Here is a 20,079-nt window from a genome sequence, read left to right as displayed (position 1 = left end):
TGGATGATAAGTTAGCCAGGGCGAGTAAGGGGAAATCAAGACACTTCTTGGAGGACCTCTGACCCACAGAGTATATGAAATGGCAGGGAAGAGAAGAATACATGCTGTTGATGGGATATTTCATGGAGTGTCGGTTCTGTCTCAGGTTAGTCCAGGTTTCTATTGTGTATTACCGGGAGAAAAGAAGACTAGATTAAAGGAGGAGTACAGAAGCAGGAATTAGAAGAGGGGGAGAGTTGGGGATTTATGAACTCACTACTCTATCCCTCTGCTCAGCCATTTATATGCCCATTCATTCATTTATGCAATCTCTAATCCAATCATGGACCGGTTCTTGCATTTAGCCACTTACCCATTCACACACACACACTTGAAAATCAATGCAGAAGCAATTTAACTTATAAAACGGTTTGACCCATTGGCTTGGTCAATGCTTGTTTTCGTTGAGGAACAAAGATGTCCTGCAGGTAAAGATTTGGCCTCTATCTGTCTGCACGTTTCTGATCTGATTGGATCTCACTTGCAACACAGGCCTCTATATATTTCCAGGTGCGAAGCAATTTGACAAACTGAATCAGAGTGCTCACAGTTTGTCCGAAAATGGTAACGTGGACATGAGTTAGAATCTGAATTAAATACCTGCCATTGTTTAATTTGCAGGTGTCACTGTCTCGGTTGCTAAATTATCTAACCACCCAAATAAAACAGACCTTCGATGAGCAGGCAACAGCATGAAGGGACAGCTTCAAAAAGATGGCCCAAATGGCCCAAGTAGTGTGTGAATGATGTGCCTTGCAGAATAATCCATGCTAACAGGATTTACTGGTGCTGAGAGTGACTTCAATCACTAACCTGAAACGTTACACTTTCCCATCCTGTTTTGATCCTGTCTTTATTTTTACGAGAATTATTTTCTGTTGCTTTGTAATGGAGTCCATGATATACAATGTGACGCTTAAAAACCAATGTTTCAGCATCTCCGCCTTTGCTACACTTGTTTCAATGCCAGAAGCAGAACAAATGCTTTTGTGCATTAACAATACCTATGAACCATGATCAAAAAATTCAGTTATCCCATACTTGCTGCCTTCTAGACCACAGAGTTTTTTGTAGGCTCTGGTTGGCATACATAAACTGCAGTAGTTATGCGTGGGAATCTTCAGATGGATCTCAACCAACACCAGAGAGACTCACTCAGGCCCTCGTCACCAGCTGCCTTGACTACAGTAACACCCTCTAAGCATGCATCTCCACCCAGCTCCTCAGAAGACTCCAGACCATACAGAACGCTGCAGCCAGACTCATCCTGGACCTTCCCAATCAAACCCACATCACCCCCACCTAAGAGACCTCCACTGGCTCCCTATTCAGAAGAGATGACAGTTCAAGATCCTCACGCACACCTACAAAGCTCTCTACAATCTAGGACCTGCCCATATCAAACATCTACTGAACTTCCACTAGCCTTCTAGACACCTGTGCTCCTTTTCATTTGCCCTCGCACACACCTCCCGCATCTGTCGCAGCCACAGCGGTGGCCCCTCCTTCTCCTACATCTGAGCTAAGACCTGGAATGTCCTTCCCCTTCAGCTATGTTCAACCACTTGCGGCAGACTTCAGAAAGAGATTCAAGATCTGGCTCTTCGACTGAGACACAGTGCCCAGATACCGTACGTGGTGACAGTGCTGCACTATACAAATGCTGTTTGATTGATTGAGAACATCAAGGCACACACAAGGAGATGCCTAGCAGGGTTGGCTAAATATATCAATACATTGTTAGACCTTTCTGGGATATTAGTTTCCCTGTTTCCCAATTGTTTTCATCTTGTGTGGAATCCACAAATGAAGGTGGGCACAACACACTTGGGCAAGTGATTTTTGCAATAAATACACACATCAGGGAAAAGAGTGAAGAATGGAATGGTGGAAGGGAGAAACATAGTGAACACACCTGGCAAAAGCAGGAGTGCAGGAGGGCACAATGACAGAGTGAAAATACATGGAGAAAGAGGAATAGTGTCAAAAAGCAAAGATCAACAAGACACATGACGTAAGAGAGGGAGAGGTGTAAGGGAGAAATGATTGTGCTGGCACAATGGGGGAAAGAGGAAAAATTGGAAGGGAGCCACAATGGAGCAAATACACCAGCAGAAGGAGGGAGTGTTGGGAGGGTGCAATGATGTAGACACATCAGGAGAAAGAGGGTGTAGCAGGTGGCAACGAGTTACCAAACACAAACTCCATGGGTGGAGGCCACAATGTCATATGTGTCAACAGTAGAACCAGTGGTTCTCGTCAATCGAGAGCTCAACAGGCACTGACTGCTTCTCCCACACTCTGCATGCAGTGGATGCGCTGCTTAAAAAACAAGCATTGGTAAATGTATTAGGTTTCGCCTAGGGGATTAATATTAAGTTAAGAGGTGTGGGTGCAGTATATGACTGCATATAGAGAATGGTGTGAGTGCACTCTGTGCAGGGTGAGTGGTGCATGAATGAAGGTTGATAAGTGTCTGAGTGCAATGTGAAAGTTCCTCAATGCATGGTAATTGATGTGTGTTTAGTGCCAAATGACAATTGTGTGAGTGTAGATGGTGAGAGATGTTACCCTATACAAGGTAAGAAGTGAGTGAGTATAGGGTGAGTGGTATGTCAATAGTATAAGTGCAGGATGAGCTTTTTGAGTTCAGGGAAGAGGATAGTTTACTACTGGAGGCCTGTGTAACCTGGGAGATAGCTCAGCTGTATAATCGAGCCTGTTAAGCATGTGAAACCCAAAGTAAAGTTATCCGCAACCTGTGCATGTTTGCTCTGGGTAACTAGGGGGATAGCTCTGCTGACATTGGGGAGTGAGGCTGCAAAGGGAGTACTGAGGCTTTCTTACCATGGGTTCAAAGCCATGTGAAAATGTAAGAGCAGCACAAGAGTTCACTTTCCGCATGAGAAAGGTGCGTTAAGGAGAAGGTGGATTTTGAGTCTCCTTTGAGTCCCACAGAGAGCAGTGTTCCCATTATGAGCAGAATTCTAGCAACATGTTAAAAACCTCCAGAGGAAAATAAAAAGGGAATATTTTGTAATAGAAATTAGTGCAAAGTAAAAAGATATTAGAATAGAATTGGAGAATAAAACAAAAGGGAGGATCAGACATTTTTCAGTGAATCAACAAATGGAATGAAACTACATACATTTAACGTTTTGGTGTCAAGCAAACACCAGAGCCCCATATCATGAATAATGTGCGCCGGTGCAGAAAATGGGCTGTGTGCCACTGCACACCTACAGCCATGTTGGCCGAATTGATATGGCTAATCCATAAGCTGTGTGTCTCCAGACTGGTCTGGTTAGCAGCACGTATATGCATAATACATTTTTTTTATCAGTGCACTTTCTATGAAGTTGTTCCTACCCAAGAATTTAATTTATAGCAGTGCCTTTAAGTTAGGTAAAATTCACGGGCTGACTGGGAACCGAAACCGGTGCTGGCAAACTGCTCAGTGGGAGGAGGGGGTTTAGCCGAGCTGTGTGCCAGCAGCGCCGGTCTCGGCCGATTTTGTTACATGGGCCGATACTGGGCCGATACTGCAGCTATGCTGCAAAACCGGCCGCGGTAACAAAACGGCCCCCAACAGGCCCAGAACCAGCCCCCACCCTGGCAGCTCACCGGGGCAATGCCTGGTGCCCACTACGGCCAGTCCGGCCCTGGTAAAATTATGAATGTTTCCATTCAGGATATGTTTTTCAAATATGTAAAACATATATCCTAGAAGCTTCTGTAATGTAAAAATGTTCCAGAGCCCCATAATGTTAATAATTTTACTGAAGATGACTAATTTAAGTTCCTGGAAAATAGTTTTTCAAAGTTCTTAGTTAGGAACTACTGTCTAAAATGTGCACAAAATTTTAACAATTATAACTTGCACTTATGTGCTAATCATAACAAAGGAGATTTCTACAAACTGCTATTTGGACATGTTCATCACAGAAGAGCTTCTATATACATGCACACAGAGGTGTAGGCGTTATCACATCTATTTTTGCATGAGTGTATTTTTCGTGATAAGGCCCAATGTCACATGTGTTAGTTGCAGCTTAAAAATAACAGCTATTTGTGCAATGATCTTAAAACTCAGAAGAAAGGAGTGAACAGTCGAAGAATTAAAATTACAGTTTGATCACCACATTGCATTTTGGAAGAAGATGTCAAAAGCAGGAGGAAGACAGATGATGAAGATCTAGAAAGCGTGTGCGGAACTTGAGAATACACAGAACTGTCACAAGAAGGCGCTCATTTGCTTGAAGTAGATAGCATGCACTTTCTGTCAAGAGGATGAACACAGATTGAATTTTCTGCTTTTAAAATGTGGAAAAAAAAATTGAGTTTGTTCAATTTGATTTTCGGCGAATGTCACTTATTAGTGGTATATTTTTTTGTAATTTCACAAACATCTGATTATCATAGAGTCCTGTGGTGATTGGCGATTTATTGTAATTAATTTGTTTGTATCAGTTAATTGTATTGAACTTTTTGTTTTACTTTTTCATTTATCTTTTACTAGTTACTGCCAGGCTGACATTTTCCTGTGGATTGTGGGTTAAGGCGTGAGGAGAGGGTGAATAGGGAGGGGCGCGGTCTGATTTCAGAGAAGCGGCCATATCATGAAGAGCTGTGCGGCTCTGTGAAGATCAGCTTCAGGTTTATGCTCTCTTTGGCAACATATATACTAAAATTGCAACTTGAGACTTAAGTAAATGGTGAGGGACCATGAGCGCTGCCCAGTGCTGCTCTGGGTGGCAGATGAGAAGCACAGGGCATTAACGCACACAGAGCTCCCCCACACGCTCATTACAAAAAAAACAAAAAGCGGTTGGAAACATTACTTCTGCAAAGGGAAACTGATAAGAGAAGCACATGACGAACAACACAGGAACAAGCATTGGTAAAGGCACAAACAGTATGCTACAGCCAATAGAATAGAAGAACAAGCATTTACAATGCAATGGTCTCGGCAATATTATAGGTAGAGCTATTGGTATTGCTCATTATTTTTTTATCATTTTTGTATCCCTAAATAAATGGCATTGTCATTTCTATTGGCATTAGCTTTTTTTGGCATATGTGATACCTATTGCATTAGCAGAGAGAGAGTAAGGTAGTGAGATAGAGAGAGTGAGGTATTGAAATAGAGAGTGAGGTAGTGAGAGAGATTGAGGTAGATAGAGAGTGAGGTAGTGAGATAGAGAGAGTGAGGTAGTGAGGGAGAGGGATGTTGTGAGGTAGTGATATATAAGCATAGAGTGATGTTGTGATGTAGTGAGATAGAGAGAGAGGTAGTGAAAGAGAGAGTGAAAGTGAGTTAGTGAGATAGAAAGAGTGAGGTAGTGAGATAGAGAGTGATTGAGGTAGTGAGTGAGAGAGTGAAGTTGTGAGGTTGTGAGCTAGAGAGTGAGGTAGGGATGTTTTGAGAGAGAGAAGTTGTGAGATAGTGAGGTAGTGAGATAGAGTGGAGTAGTGAGGTAGAGAGAGTTATGTAGTGAGAGAGAGTGAGGTAGTGAAACAGTGATGCAGTGAGGGAGAGGGATGTTGTGAGGTAGTGAGATGTAAGCAGAGTGGTGTTGTGATGTAGTGAGATAGAGAGAGGTAGTGAAAGAGACAGTGAAAGTGAGTTAGTGAGATAGAAAGAGTGAGGTAGAGAGATAGAGAGTGAGTGATGTAGTGAGTTAGAGAGAGAGTGAAGTTGTGATATAGAGAGTGAGGTAGTGATCTTTTTAGAGAGAGAAGTAGTTGGAAGTGCATTTGCTCTGAGCTCATTCACGAATACAAATTAGTGTTACAGTACTTACATTTACTTTTTAATTGTGTTCTAAAGTGGAGAACATGGACTTCATTATATTTGTGCTGAAGAATCGTTTGTGAGAGGCAGATAAACTAGTCTGCTGACCTTTAGCAGAAATATGGATGTCTTGTGTGTAAGACTAAACAAGTATTTTTCAGTCTCTCAACAAATGTTCCATATAAGCATAATGTAGCCAATCGCTGAGGTGCCTGTCATCATTTGGAAAAGATATGACTTTTAGATGCCAACTATTAATATAACATATTGTGCTTACCACGAATAAAGTGCAGTGGATAAATGGGACCCTTCGTTTTTGAGCTGAATAGCACGTTGGAATGGTTACTCGTTGCATGGCATGTGCTGTTGCATCAAAATCTGTATGAATTTACGTTTGTGATGCCTCATTTCAGTCTAAATAACATTACCATTGCCCCACCGCAAAAGGACACAGGACTGCTTGAGCCTGGTTGACATCACTCCATACTACACATACTTTATAAGTTATACTAGGCCACTACGTCTCAGAATTCTCCCTCAGCAGTGATTTTCCATAATGGTCAGTACTCTCAAACTTCAACATACAAGTAGACCCCTTGACTGTTGTATAACCGATCGGGATGGCTTAGAAGACTAAACGCATGTTCTTGAAAGATGTGCAGACCACAGATTTTAATGCACACAAGACTAACAAACGTCCATCTTTAAGGTTTGTAATCAGATTAGCATTAATATGGGTAATAGTAACATCTTTCATTTATACCACTTGAAAATGACAGGAGTGTGAAATGAAGAGCTACATAAAAAAGTTATTTCATAAGACTGGCCTTATGCAGACACTATTTCATCCCAAACACGATAAGTGAACAGAGGAGTCAGAAACCATATGGCAATTGAGAAAGTGATGCGATAGCCTTGACACCACTTTATCAATTTATTAAATTTCAGGAGAATGTCTATTAATCTCCCCCTCTTTGTAATAGGCGTGTGTAGGGTTAGCAAATTATTAAATTCACAATCCAGTATCTTATATTTGGATTGAAGCTAAGTAAATGTTTTTAGGTACTGCCCATTGTAAAGGCAGAAAGAGATGCAAATTATTTATCTTTGTGTCCCAGAAGATTGTCTTCCCCACAATACCAAATATATTATTCCTCTTGTATAGTGTACTAAATTTGAATTAAGTTAATTTATTTAGTAGCTTAGGTCCAATCTCCTGTAAGAAAGCAATTGTATAAAGTACTATTGAACAGGCCCCTTTAGAGCTGCAGGACCTTGTGCTAAGGGCTAAATGGGTACTTGTGGAACAAAATTCAATTTCTGCCTCAAGCCACTCAGGTAATTGGTGGTTTAAATATAGGTCTATGAGTTGCTGGTCTAAATGTAAAAAATATAATACTTTTACAGTCCGGAAATTAATGCCTTCAAAAGTTTGTTGTGTTGTAATCGCAATTCTACTCCTCTATTCCATGCAGACTGCAGTCTATTAAAATATTATCTAAAATGTTGAAGGATGAGTCCGACAGCTAAAGTGGTACACTTGCAGTAGACAATTCACAATACATTCAAGTCATTAGAATGGATTCTCCGTTTCCTCACCAGGTATCAAGGTGGCCATTACACAGTGACCAAATCTTCTGTAGAGGTCTAGTCCTTGCAGGGAGAACAGTGGGCGAACCATATAGGATCACAGGGAGGTCACTTTAGGGTGCACACGAGTGCCCAGCTTTGCAAGGCGTTGGCAACATGGTACCTAAGAGACGCCAGGCAGCACAATATACACTATAATGGAAACGCAGAAGAAATACCAGTCGCAGTAGCCTCTCCAAAATGGTTCTAATAATTGAAGCGGGTTTAGCAGAGTGGAGAACGCGACTAAACATTTTTACATTTTTGTCGTTTTTTTTTTTTTTTTTTTTTTTTTAAAAAGAGCTCCCAGAGGTCTGCTTTAGGACGAATCAGAATGGCACGGTCGGACCACATGAAACCGCGAGTCTGAATGATAACAGAGCTTTTCAATGATGCGGAAAAAGGGAAAGAAAAAAAAAAGAGAGAATCGAGTTTTCTCCAGACTGAACAGTTAACATTTTACAGACATTCTTAATCAGTGCAATCTACACAAATATGCGGAGAACTCCAGAGGTATGCACGCTGCCGATTGCCAACAAAGAAAAACACCGGAATAATATTTCAGTTTTGTTTTACAGCTCAAACCCCTTTCCGAGTCCCACAATTATCCAGGGAAAGAAAGATGCCGGGCATGCAAAAGCAGCCTGCTTTCTTCCTGTGCAATGATCACAAAACGAAGGAAACGGATTTGGGGGGCGCGGGTGGAGGCAGACCTAAAGAAAGGCGCATTGTTTGGTTCTGTCACATGGCCACAGCCTTGCTCCTCTTTGAAGCAGAAGAGATAGGCAAAAGAAAACAAGTCAGAGCAACACGCATCGCGCAAAAGTGAAACCGCAATGCAAAAGTAAACAGACGGCTCACTTTGCTAAAGCCGAATGGAAAGAGAAAAGCAAATCAATGACCGGTGGCAGACGAGACAAACAAACTAGGAAAATACCTTAGAAATAACGCACAACTGCAAAACAAGATCCTCACAGCCAGAGAACAATCGTCACAGCTAGAGAACAGCAAAACAATGGCGGCTGGAAGAATCGTATCTTTTTCGGATTCGGGGGCGTGTCCATGCTGTTTTAAAAGGGCGTGGCTAAAAAGTGGAAAGAACAGCAAGGAACACGCCCCCGAATCTGAAAAAGACGGAGCCTATTTGGAGGGACGGCTCTCTCCTCCAATGGCTGGCCTCCGTTTAGGAAGCCAGCCAATGGAGGAGAGGCAAAAAGAGAGGCGGGCTAAGGAGCCACTCTAGGAAACATTAAATCTCGACTTCCGGTTCTGCCTTCGGCAGACCGGTAGTCCTCGACCTAAAAAGTAAGAGGCAAGCACAGGAATCAATAAAAAGCAAGGAAAACAAGGGGGTGAGATGTAAGCCCCTTTTAAATTATATTTAATACAATAGATTTCAAAAGCACAGCGCAAGAGCTGTGCAGGCGAAACTTAAAAACAAATAAAGAAATGAAATGCTGTCCCCAGCAGATGCAGAAATAAAGCTGTCCGAGCAAAAAATGTCAGTAAAATAGAGATGGAAAGGAGAAAGACATTGTAGTGTGTATTCGAAATGTCCTAGTGTCTTCAATTATTTGGGATGAGCAGGGTAATGGAAGCTAAACTCATTTTGCTTCTGCTGGTACGGTTTGTGTCAGCACTGCCCTTAACCTATGATGGTGTTTCCTCTTCTTTTCCCACCCAGGGAAAATCACTCCTGTTATGTGAAGGAATATTTTCCTTTGTTTTCCATCTTATGTGAATATCAACCCATTTCTGGTATTCTGTGTTGAAATGGTGCCCAATCTCCTATCTGCTCCATAGAGGCCACATGTTCTCACCCTTTCAAGCCTTATCCTGACATTCTCATGCAGAAAAGTTTGAGCAGGTGGACTTTTCGCATGAGTGACTACACAGAAACCTTCATTCTATGAATCATAATGGCACTTTTATTTAAGAAAATCCTATTTAATTGTGAGTTGGGCCCTAATGTACAAGTTTTAAGATAAGAATGCTGAACGATTTGAAGATTTAAGTAAGATATTGGCGGAAGAACCACAAAAGTCTTCAAACTTTGTAAAAGTCCAGAGAAAATAAAATCTCACTTACCTCTGTACATTCCAAAGTAACCTTCCGAACGCAATGTCTTGACTAGGCAATCCAATCTAATTGAAATAAAATGCATTTGTTATGGAACGAAGTTTCCATGAAAACATACCTCTACAAATCTTGCTTTTAAATCAATTTTATATATTTATTTAGACATTGATTATCATGGAGTTTTGTACAACGCTTCGTGGTGACTTTTGGCAACATCAGAGAGCTGGCAAACAGGAAGTGCTGCTTGCTTCTCAGAAGATGAAGTTAGCGTCTTGTAAGTGGGGTGTGAATATACATATATATCTACATATATGTATTATACAGTGGCAGTAGCCTATATGTAGTTATAGTTAGGATTCCAAGAGATAGGAATTCCTCTGACATTTGACCGTTATTAATTTGCATTTGTTTGAAAAATCGCCACGAAACTTTGCAATGCTATAGCTTTGTCTACACTGGCACATGATGTAAAGTTTCTTGATGTTTTGGTCAAGGGGGTGCAAAGAATAAAGGGGGTTCCCAAAACATATTTTACCACCAGTCCATTTTTCATAGACTTTGTACTCAGACTCTGACAGCTGGTCAGATTTATATGAAATTTGACAGGATTATGGATTATGGTGTGTAGTTGATCCTTTTTGTAACTAAAAGTAAGTAGAGTAAGTATTTTTAAAATTATTAGGAATTTTAACTTACTGATATCTGCAGCTGCTGTAGTTTCGATTAATTTTTTGAAAGTACTGCGGTACATGCCAATGATAAGGCATTATGTGATTGACTAATGACTGCCTTTACAAAAGTTAAAGCCAGCCATGTTTTTTAAGTACACTTTGGCTGTGTTCTGGGTTAGGGCGTTAGATACAGGTAAGTATTAGGTTTTATATTTTTCCCTACCAATTACCACTTTATTAAAGTGGTAATAGGTAGGGAAAATTATTTAAAGTTTTATGTATTTAAAGAAAATGTACAGAGTACAGCACAACTTCCCAACAAGTACCAAGGTACTTAAAAAAAAATGTAGAAGAACATATATGTTAACAAATAAAAAATCACTGTACTACACTGTACTTCACAATAGATATTTAATGCTTTACAAAAAAGTCAATGGAGTACCGCGGTAATGGCTACAAATTATCGAGCAACTTAAAAAACTAAATTAATTTTACCATTTTACAAATACATGGTAGTACACTATATTTCAGTAATATAGTGTACTAAATTGTATTTTAAATATTTTATATATACTTTTTTCTTTAAAATACTGCCCTACTATGTAGGTAGTAGCCCTGTTCTCCATAATCTTTTTTTAAAAATATATCAAATACATTTCACTAGCTATTACTATTAGGGAACAACAATAAAATCTGCTACTTGCCTATATCTAAGGTCCTAACCCAGAGCACAGTAAAAGTGTGCTGAAAACTACATGGCTGCCTTTCACATTTTGTAATGACAGCCATTAGCCAATCATTTACTGCCTTATCATGTACATGTGGTATACTGCGGTATACCTCCACACAATATATAGCTTAGTATTTTCATACTTGTATCTTTATCACTACTTAAACTATTTTTACCAAAAATTACAATTTACACCCCATAATATGTGTTCTTGACACATTACATCTACCTGCATCCGTTCACCCACTTTCATGTTACATCTGTTTAAATTACCACACTCCACAATACGTTATTCCCCTCTACGCCACTCACATTTACGCTATTCCACTCCTCTCTACACTGCTCCACGATCCACTACTCTACTGTACATACTGTACACCACTTCACCCACTACACCCCATTCCATTCTACGCCACTACACTTTATCCAATTCCACTCTATGCCACTCCACTCTACACCACTCCACCTTGGGCTATACCACTATACCTGTCACAAAAGAAGCCCTCTGGTCCAAAGTCAGGTCAAACGAGCATGCGGGTTGAGCCAACGATGCTGGGGAGGGAGGGGAATCCCTTTTAAGGATGGTTTCCCTCACACACCAGAGGTGTCATGCTTCATTATAAGGATACCTCCTTGCGTCACGAGCCCAGTCGTGACGCGGGCTACAACCCCCTCATGGTGAGGGAGGAGCTCAAGGATGTTTTCAAGAAGGGGGTTATACTAAAATCCTATGTGAGCGTGATGTGTGGTGTAGGGAGTGCAGTGCTAAGGAAAATAGGGGTTAAAACTAGCTACGGGTTGCCTGGCAGCACACAAGTGGGATGCACGCGGACAGTATGCAGCGTGTATTCCAAACATCATTTAGGCACAGATAGGTGACCACAAGAACAGTATGTCATGTGCGCAGAACTAGTCCTGTTGTAACTGCATATGGCAGATCAAGGGCACTTGATTAGATAGCATACCTTGGAAAACAGCATGACATCAGTGCACATTGAAGGGATGTACGTGGCTGGTTTGTCGCGTGCATTCCGACCTGCAATCCTTGCTTCCGCTGGTTCTATTCTATCTGATCACTTCTATTAGCAAGCACAGGACCTGTAACATTGCTGTAGCTGTTTTAGACTCCACTCGAGCGGGCACGAACCATCTGTTTGTGAAGCTCTCACCACAAGTGAACTACAACTCTCAGCATGCCTGGTACTACATACAGGAAGTTGGTCCCCGGCTCGTTTTCCAGCTTACTACTTAAGAGCGATATCCCCCATCTTTACTGACTAAATCATGTATCCTACATGTTTGTCTGTCTCATGCGCTGTGGCTCAACCATGCTGTACTTTACCATATTGTGCTGTTTTTTGTTTTACCACAGGTTCTACCGGTGAATCTGCTGAACTACAGGATCACTGGTTCAGTATCACATACCATCATTTATTTTAATTATTTCTCATTTGTCACTAATGTGTTCACGCATAGCAGTAGCTGGTTAAGAGATCCTGATGAAGGCTGCAACACTTATATAGGTCTAGAGGCCGAAACATGTTGATTGCTTACTAGTGTAACTGCCTCTAATGTTGGCAGTTACACCACACATCACAGTCACATAGGGTTTTAGTATAACTCCCTTCTTGAAAGCAATCCTGAGCTCCTCCCTCGCAGCGAGGGGGTTGTAGCCCGTGTCCCGACTAGGCTTGTGACATGAGGAGGTATCCCTATGATGAAGCGTGACACCTCTGGTGTGTGAGGGAAACTGTCCTTAAAAGGGATCCCCCTCCCTCCCAAGCATGGTTGGCTCAATCCACACGCTTGTTTGACCTGACTTTGGACCTAAGGGCTTCTTTTGTGACAGATACTAGTAGGATTGGGGAGTTTGCCCCCGCTGGTCCTTAAATCTCCTCATAGCCCTCTTGTGTGAATTCTAAACCACTGTACGCCACTACACTCAACCCCTCTCCACTCTACCACACTCCACTCTACAACACTACACTGTACACTATTCAACACTATGCCACTCCATTCTATGCCATTCCAGTCTATGCCACTCCACTGGGCACAGTTCCACTCTATGACACTCCACTCTAAACTACTCCATTGTACACAACTCCACTTTTCACTACTTCACTCTATGCTACTCAACTTTAAGCCACTCCAGTCTATTCCATGCCACACTATATCACTTCACTGTATGCTGTTCCAATGCACACCACTCCACTGTACGCTGCTCCACTCTACGCCAGTAAAATCTACCTCACTCCAGCCTATGCCAGTCCACTCTGTCATTCCACTCTATGCCACTCCACTCTACATCACTCCACTCTATGCTATGCCACTCTATGCTATTTCACTGTATGCAACTCCACTCTATGCCACTCTACTCTATGCTATGTCACTCTATGCCACCCCACAGCACTGCACTCTACCACACTCCACTCTACTCTACTCCACTCCACTCTACACCGCTCCACTCTACACCACTCCACTGTATGCTATTCCGCTGTATGGCACTCCATTTTACGCCACTCCAGTCTATGCCACCCCACTGTCTGCAACTACACTCAATGGTATTCCACTGTAGGCAACTTCACTCTACGCCGCTCCATTCTACTCTATTCCACTCTGACACTTCATTCTATGCCACTACACTGTATGTCACTCCACTGTATGCTAATCCACTGTTCACCATTAAACTCTATGCCACTCCACTCTAATCTAGTCCACTCTACCTCACCCCACCCTACATAAGATCCGTACTAGATTGTGGAAGTATCTCATAAACATGACACATCACAGGGGTATATTCCCAAAAAATAGAGCACCTCACAGGGATTCTTCTTGATCGCAAAAAATGAATCACATATAATTGTTTGTATCACCGACAAAAATATCTGATTACCATATCAGTTCATGGAGCAGACAAATTAGGTCAGACTTTAAGATGCATAATACATAAGCAAAGAATAGCATGAGAATTTATGAAGTTAAACAATCAATAGACAAAATATTTATTTTGTGCTGTGCAAAGAGTGCTTCTATCGCCACTGTCTAATCTTAGTGTTGAAATGTACCAGGAGATTTGGACCATCATAGTTAAATTGGCTAGGCATTCCATGGAGTTTTCCAGTTCTTACTTTGCACAAGGTAACCAGTCTAGTTTTTATAAACAGTCTTTTTTCGGTTATAACGCTATCAAGTCCATCAAAATAAGGGAGAACAAGAAGCCCCTGCAGAGAACCATGGTCTAGCGATCTTGTGTTAGGTGGGCCTTTTTCCAAAGGGCTTCTTATGGTGTCCCTATATTTCCCTTTTGTTGTAATTTTGATGCGTTTTGACACTCGTCAGACAAATCAGGCTTGACTGTGTCTTAATCATAAGCAACCGCTTTCAAAGAATAATCCTATCTATTGGGCCATCATCCCAAAATGCAGAAGTGCTGGAGCAGGAAGTTGTTCTTTTGGTCTCCTAGATCCTAAAGCCTGGAATACCTTGCCTGTGGAAATTCGGCAACCCCCATCCAAACTCCTATTCAGGAAGGAGTTAAAGTCCTGGCTTTTTGCCTTAGAGTGAGCTTTGCCATCAGACTTGGGTAACCGCTCATCTACTGTGTTAGTACCCTAGCGCCATGACACTCCTCCAGGATTAGTTACACTCTTTACAAATCGCATTATTATTATCTCTGTAAATTACACTTGGTACACAAAATTGGTGCACTACTTGTATGGAAAAGTGTTTCAATGCATCATCAGGTGCGATAAGCACTATATTAATGCCAATACTGTAGAATAGAGTACAAGTTTGACACATTTAACAACCAATTAATTATGCCACAGTAGGTCTCAAAACTAAAACAAACATTATCAAACCCAGAGATGTTACAGAATCGTTCTTGTTCGTGACACTTGAATCAATAGTGGAAACTGAAATTGTTGCTTTTCACTGGATGGCCCTTTAAAGAAACAGTCAGCCTTTTGACAGTGCTGAATTGTGCCCACCATTACAATTAAAGTACTGTCAAATGAGAGCTGACAGTAACATCAAGGTCTGCTTGATATATGTTTCTAGCAATATAGAGGTGCTGCTTTACTGATGCTGCTAAAGTATCAGGTTAATGCACAGTAAGTTTTAAAGGTACCATCAAAGTTTGAATGGATGCTGGTAGTAACTGTGGGTTGTTGCCAAATGCGTTCTCCAATCACTATAGGATGCTACTCAAAGGACGCTGCTTAAAACATGTTCAATTAATAGTACTCCTGCTCTGCAAGATATTCAGGTGGCTCCCAGTCAACACCAGAAGCACCGTCACACAGACCCTCGCCACCAGCAGGCTGGACTACAGGAACGCAACGCCCGCATCCTAAAGAGATTTCAGAAAATACAAAACTGAGCAACCAGACTCATCCTCAACCTCACCAAAGTTACCTTCATCACGCCCCACCTCAGGAAGCTACACTGGTTCCCGATCCAGAAAACATGCCAGTTCAAGATGTTGACCCACGCATACAAAGCTCTGCACAACGATCTGCCTCCCTCTTCCTCACAGACGTCCTCCAGATCCGCCGAAGCAACAGCAGAAAATGCTCCTTCTCACCCCGGGCGGCCTAAACTTGGAACACCCTTCCCTGCACCTCAGGACCACCCTATCACTCCAGCAAGTCAGGAAAGGACTATGGGCCTGGCTGTCCGCATGACAGATCACCATGATGCAAGCAGCAACTCTAGCGCCTTGAGCCTCACGGGGGATTTGCTGCACTTTACAAATCCTTGATTGATTGATTGATTGATTGATATCAGGGTGCTAGAGTCAATACGATATTAACCACCTCAGCTGATGACCAATATGGAAACATCTCGGTAAGTGAAAGAAGTAAAGGGAACTACAGGTAGGGAGCTTACTTTATGGGTCTTACCTTAATACGAAAAGTGCTTACTACAGAATCCTAGAGGGCATTTTGTTATTGCGTAAGAAAGGATAACAGTCCTCCCACAGAAGGCATTCGTGCCAAAAGGGTTTCTGATGAGCTTGAGTAGTGCGTGATCAGGACTTTCACTGACCTCTTGATCTGTCCTGCCTCTCATTGGTAGACCGAGTCTGAACCCCAGTGCCCACACCTAAGGGCAACAGGCCAATTCCTGGTTAGATGTTTTGGTTTATCCAGTCATTTCAAGTTCATGTAGAAGTCTGGGTTTACTCCTCGCTGTGAGTCTGTGATGAACACGTGTTATGATACATTTCTTATGACAGTAAGCCTTGTGGTGGAGACAGGTGCACCTAAGATGATGCAACAGACTCTTCAGTTTATCCTCGTCGAACGAAAAGGTCAGTGAAAGCAAACAGAAGGGAGTCAATGACACACATTTTCCCTGTTGGGTGCTGCTAAGAACATAGCACCTTTGAGGGGAGCAAGTGTTTATCTGGATCCTCCGGCCTAGAGATCACTCCGCCAAACAAGAAAGAACAAAGGCGTGAGCCACTTGCTGTAAATCTGAAGAGGAGATTGACGCCCTATTTTGCGATGGACCAGTTTATTACCTTTTAATCTGTGGCTTTCTTGTGCACATTTGAGTCTAGGGTAATGCCTACAGATTTGTCCACATGCCATGTCAGTTGATGAAATTCCTTGTTGTAAGTATTATTCTGTTCATTTTAAATGTCTGAAACGGATCGCCCTTTGTCAAGTTAAAACATCCTGCTGTACTTCGGTGTAGTTTCAGGGAAAGGCTGATTTTTTTTACCTCAAAGCTGCTCCCCCCATTGATGTCGCACAACAAAACTACAATCACTCATGCAATTTCCAAAGCCGGACTCCTTTTTAGGTCTCGCCTACGCAGCGCATGCGCTGTCTCGTCAAGAGATGCTGTATACAGCATAGCGGGGGAAGATCCGCCCACTTTTTGGCCATAAATTTGATTGGCTGCAATGATAAATTCTGCATTTTCATTGGATTTTGCCTTCTTAGTCCCGCCTCCTGACTGCCATGGCGTCATTTTTGCTCTTCCCAGGCTATCAGCCCATTTTCTGGTAAAACAGCTTTGTTTCCATCTCTCTCCACTTCCCTCCCCCAGTCCGTAATGTTTTGTACCACAACCACGCCCCCACCCCCTCTCGTTCATGCCTTAATTCATGCCGGTGTTGTGTAATATCTGGTATACCCACGGTATCGTGTATCCCCTGCACTTTGGGACTTTTCGGAAACTAAACTCAGCCCGGGCAGGTTCAGACAGAAGCAGCTGATCACTGCTCGGGTGAGTTAGGGAATACACAATTCAACAGGATGCCAAACTCGGCTCAGGCGATAAATTGCCTGAAACTTTTGCACGAAGAGAGACAGACAGAAATAAATGGAGAAAATGAATCGTAATGGAAATAGCAATTAAGTCCAGGGATAACGGCGGCCGCTTCTTTGAATAGGACTCGCATTTACAAGAGTTTGAACTATTGGCATTGTAAATGACAATGCCTTTTATTTATGTGTTAATTAGCAAAACAGATAAATAAAAGTCATTGTCATTTACAATGCCAATAGCTTAAACTCTGGCAAATGCGACACCTATTGCATTGCAAAGGCTTGTCATACATGGCTCCTGGTGCACACCGGTGGCACACATTCTGATGTTCGTTTCTCACATTGCTGGTTTTCGTACACAGATACTGGTGCACGCTCATGTCTCAGGCTACACAGCACACATTCTGGGACTAGCTCCCTTACTGCCTTTATTCGTGCACGGATCCTGGTGCATGCTGGTGGATCACGGCATACATTCTGGTGCCAGCTTCTTAAGAGGCAGGTTTTTGTACAGGAATTCTGGTTCACGCTCATGTCACTCACTGCACAACACACTCTAATGCTGGTTTTCCACATAGCAGGGCAGGTTTTCCTACACAAATCCTGGTGCGCGCTTGTGTCACATGCTGCACAGCACACTCTAATGCTACTTTTGCACATGTCTGGTTTTTATGCACAGATTCTGGTGCACGCTCATGTCTCATGCTGCACAGTACACACTAATGCTGGTTTTCCACAGGGGTATTTTTCATGCACTTTTCTTCGTGCACGCTTGTGTCTCACGTAGCACTGCACACATTTTGATGCTGGTTTTCACACACGGATCCTGGTGCATCCTTGTGTCTCCCGCATCACAGCACATTCTAATGCTGGTTCCCCACATGGCTGGCTTTCGCGCACAGATCCTGGCGCACGCTCTTGTCTCACGCATCACAGCACATTCTAATGCTGGTTTCCCACATGGCTGGCTTTCGCGCACAGATCCTGGTGCACGCTCTTGTCTCACGTTGCACAGCACACACTAATGCTGGTTTTTCACAGGGCTGGTTTTAATGCACCGGTCCTGCTGAACGCTCATGTCTCGTACTGCACAGCAAACTCTAATGCTAGTTTCCCACATGTCTGTTTTTTGCACATGGATACTGCTGGACGCTCATGCCTCACGCTGCACAGCAAACTCTAATGCTGGTTTCCCACACAGCGGGTTTTCGTGCACGGACCCTGGTGCACGCTCATGCCTCACGCTGCACAGCACACTCTAATGCAGGTTTCCCACACGACTGGTTTTCGCACACGGATCCTGGTGCACTCCCATGCCTCACGCTGTAAAGCACACACTAATGATATTTTTCATATTTGGACCCTGGTGCACGCTCGTGTCTCATGTGGCACAGCACACTCTAATGCTGGTTTTCCATAATACTGTTTTTAAGGCACAGGTCCTTGTGCACACTTGTGTCTCACGCTGCACAGCACACTTTAATGCTGATTTCCCAATTGGCTGGTTTTCACTCACAGAACCTGGTGCATGCTTATGCCTCATGCTGCACAGCACAAGCTAATCTAAAGGTTTTCAAATGAGTTTCTCTTACTGCAGGCAGAACAGGCTTTCCTGCAACATTCAGCGTGCCATTTGTGCTTTCACTTTCCAAGCAGCCCGGGACAATGGCGGCTGCTTCTTTGCAAGGAAATAGGTCTCGTATTTACAAGAGTTTGAGCTATTCGCATTGTAAATGACAATGATTTTTATTTGTGTTAATTACAAAACAGATAAATAAAAGGCATTGTCATTTACAATGCCGATAGCTTAAACTCACGCAAATGCGAGACCTATTGCATTGCTAATGCTTGTTTTTGTTTGCAGTGGAGTGATCAGTTAGAAAACGAGAGTTAAAGCTATTGGCTTCGTAAATGTAAATATTAATGTGTTATAGAGTAGAGTCGGTGTATGTGGTGTGTAGTGGAATTATGTGGCTACCATCCAGATAATGTGAGCATTTAAGAAGCAGAGGTGCAGTTAGGATGGATGGGTTGGTGGAATGATAGCTATTTGTATGAATGCTTGAATGGATGGATGGATGGATGGCTGTACATGCATGGATGTCTGGGTGATCAGTTGAATGAGGTAGGAAAGTTACAGATGGTTGGTATGGAAAGAAAAAGATGGACACATAGGGAAAATATTTATAAAAAGGAAAGCTTTGTACATTATTGGACCTTTGGTCAAGACTGGATGATATATCAGACTACATGATGGCCCAGATCTCAATAAACCTAAAATCCCATTTACAATTCAGAAGTTGGTGGTGGTTTTGTGCCCTTACCCCGAAACTAAGCTTCATTGTCAGCTGCTTGGATGCCTGCCTAATCTGCAGTCTTCCAACATAGTATTACACTTGGACGCTGGTTTAACCCATTCAAATCTTAAATACTGTGTTCCATCAAACCTTACAAGAGACAGTTACTAATTATGACTGATGAAGGAAAAGTCTGATGACTGGTCCCATTTATAGCACTTGCATGTGGTGTTCTGCACGTTGCAAGGACACGTTGACAATGCCCTGTTGATGAATATGCATGGTAGAAGTCAGACGTTGGATGGCAGGTAACTGCCTGAGGCTGAACTCAGATAAAACCGAGGTGATGTTGTTTGGAAACAACCCAAACTTTTGGACTCCCTCTTGGTGGCCGACTTCACTGGGGTCTCTCCCTATCCCAGCTAAGAAGGTGAAACATTTGGGGATCTTGTTAGATGAGAAACTTTCCATGGGAGCCCAGGTCAATGCGGTAGTCTCCAAAACAGGGTACGTCTTAAAAACAGTGAAAAAAATCTTGAATCTTCTGCCGCTAGATTGT

General features: G+C 42.5%; 1 pseudogene; it reads right to left on the bottom strand.

The window, feature by feature from the left end:
* LOC146871922 (mitochondrial glutamate carrier 1-like) overlaps positions 1-20,079 on the bottom strand; it is a 274,210-nt pseudogene that overhangs the window by 164,666 nt on the left and 89,465 nt on the right.

This window comes from Triturus cristatus, chromosome 1_1 (genome assembly GCF_964204655.1).
Source record: "Triturus cristatus chromosome 1_1, aTriCri1.1, whole genome shotgun sequence".
Taxonomy (NCBI): Eukaryota; Metazoa; Chordata; class Amphibia; order Caudata; family Salamandridae; genus Triturus; species Triturus cristatus.
This window is presented reverse-complemented; position numbering and strand designations above follow the sequence as displayed.